At 46.7% G+C, this 2306-nt stretch overlaps 1 pseudogene; it reads left to right on the plus strand.

Moving 5' to 3' along the window:
• The first annotated feature begins 1698 nt into the window (after positions 1 to 1698).
• Positions 1699 to 1900, plus strand: LOC139227247 (U2 spliceosomal RNA; annotated as a pseudogene).
• The last annotated feature ends 406 nt before the right edge of the window (positions 1901 to 2306 follow it).

A 2306-nucleotide genomic window follows, 5' to 3' on the forward strand; every position in this document is an offset into this window, starting at 1 on the left:
AAAAGGCTTTTGACAAGGTCCCACACAAGAGATTGGTGTGCAAAATTAAAGCACATGGTATTGGGGGTAATGTACTGACATGGATAGAGAACTGGTTGGCTGACAGGAAGCAGAGAGTCAGGGATAAACGGGTCCTTTTCAGGCAGGCAGTGACTAGTGGAGTGCCGCAGGGCTCAGTGCTGGGACCCCAGCTATTTACAATATACATTAATGATTTAGATGAAGGAATTGAGTGCAGTATCTTCAAGTTTGCAGATGACACTAAGCTGGGTGACGGTGTGCACTATGAGGAGGATGCTAAGAAGCTGCAGGGTGACTTGGACAGGTTAGGTGAGTGGGCAAAAGCATGGCAGATGCAGTATAATGTGGATAAATGTGAGGTTATCCACTTTGGGGGGCAAAAACACAAAGGCAGAATATTAGCTGAATGGCGGCAGATTAGGAAAGGGAGAGGTGCAACGAGACCTGGGTGTCATGGTTCATCATTCGTTGAAAGTTGTCATGCAGGTACAGCAGGCGGTGAAGAAGGCAAATGGTATGTTGGCCTTCATAGCTAGGGGATTTGAGTATAAGAGCAGGGAGGTCTTACTGCAGTTGTACAGGGCCTTGGTGAGGCCTCACCTGGAATATTGTGTTCAGTTTTGGTCTCCTAATCTGAGGAAGGATGTTCTTGCTATTGAGGGAGTGCAGTGAAGGTTCACCAGACTGATTCCCGGGATGGCAGGACTGACATATGAGGAGAGACTGGATCGACTGGGCCTGTATTCACTGGAGTTTAGAAGGATGAGAGGGGATCTCATAGAAACATATAAAATTCTGACGGGCCTGGACAGGTTAGAGGCAGGAAGAATGTTCCCGATACTGGGGAAGTCCAGAACCAGAGGACACAGTCTAAGGATAAGGGGTAAGCCATTTAGGACTGAGATGAGGAGAAACGTTTTCACTCAGAGAGTTGTTAACCTGTGGAATTCCCTACCGCAGAGAGCTGTTGAGGCCAGTTCGTTAGATATATTCAAAAGGGAGTTATATATGGCCCTTACGGCTGAAGGGATCAAATGCTATGCAGAGAAAGCAGGAAAGGGGTACTGAGGTGAATGATCAGCCATGATCTTATTGAATGGCGGTGCAGGCTCGAAGAGCCGAATGGCCTACTCCTGCACCTATTTTCTATGTTTCTATGTTTGTTCTTTTAAAGAAGCTGGACGCTGCCAAGCCGAAATAAAAACAGCAAATGCCGCTGCAGCTGGGCAGGTCGATCAACACCTGTGGAGAGAGGGAGGAAAGGTTCACATCCCAGGTCAGTTACCTTTCGTCGGTGGTCAGACAAAAGGTCATCACCCTGAAACAATAACCCTACTCCCTTGGAGGGAGTGCAGCGTATGTTTACCAGAATGATACCCGGCCTCTGGGGATTAAATTACGAGGAGAGATTACACAAACGAGAGTTGTATTCCCTGGAATTTAGAAGGTTAAGAGGTGATCTGGTCGAAGTTTTCAAGATATTAAGGGGAACAGCTACAGTAGATAGAGAGAAACTATTTCTGCTGGTTGGGGAGTCTCGGACTCGGGGGCATGGTCTAAAAATTAGAGCCTGATCTTTCAGAAGTGAAATTGGGAAACACTTCTACACACACTGTGGTAGAAATTTGGAACTCTCTTCCACAAATGGCAATTGATGCTAGATCAATTGTTAATTTATTCGCTTCTCGGCCTTTTGGCTAAGATCATGCGTAGCTGACCTGACAGGAGAGTAACCACCATGACCCCAAGGTGGTTCTCCCTGGATCAGGAAGGTATATGCTTGCTTTTTTGGAAACAGGAGGTGTGTGGGGGGCCTGACCCATCCACCTCCATGGCACGAACCTGGTATTGCAGTACTTCCAGGAACGGTGCAGTGGCTCTAGGCCTTTTGGCTAAGAGCATTGGCGCAGAGTGATCCTTGATGTGTGCAAGGTGACCTCTGGCGTTTGTGATTTGACAAAGAATTGGAACGATTGGCTATGAATTTAAAAAAAAAAATTGTTAATTTTAAACCTGAGACTGATAGATTTTTGTTGACCAAAGGCATTGAGGGATATGGGTCAAAGGGAGGTATATGGAGTTAGATCGCCGATCAGCCATGATCCCATTAAATGTCGCAACAGGCTCGAGGGGCTGAATGGCCTCCTCCTGTTCCCATGTTCCTCTCTCCACAGACGCTGCCTGACCCATGGACTCTTTCCAGTGTTTGCTGTTTTTAAACATAGTTTCAATATCATCATCATCATAGGCAGTCCCTCGAAATTGAGGGAGACTTGCTTCCACTC

The sequence above is a fragment of the Pristiophorus japonicus genome, chromosome 16, assembly GCF_044704955.1.
Source record: "Pristiophorus japonicus isolate sPriJap1 chromosome 16, sPriJap1.hap1, whole genome shotgun sequence".
NCBI lineage: Eukaryota > Metazoa > Chordata > Chondrichthyes > Pristiophoridae > Pristiophorus > Pristiophorus japonicus.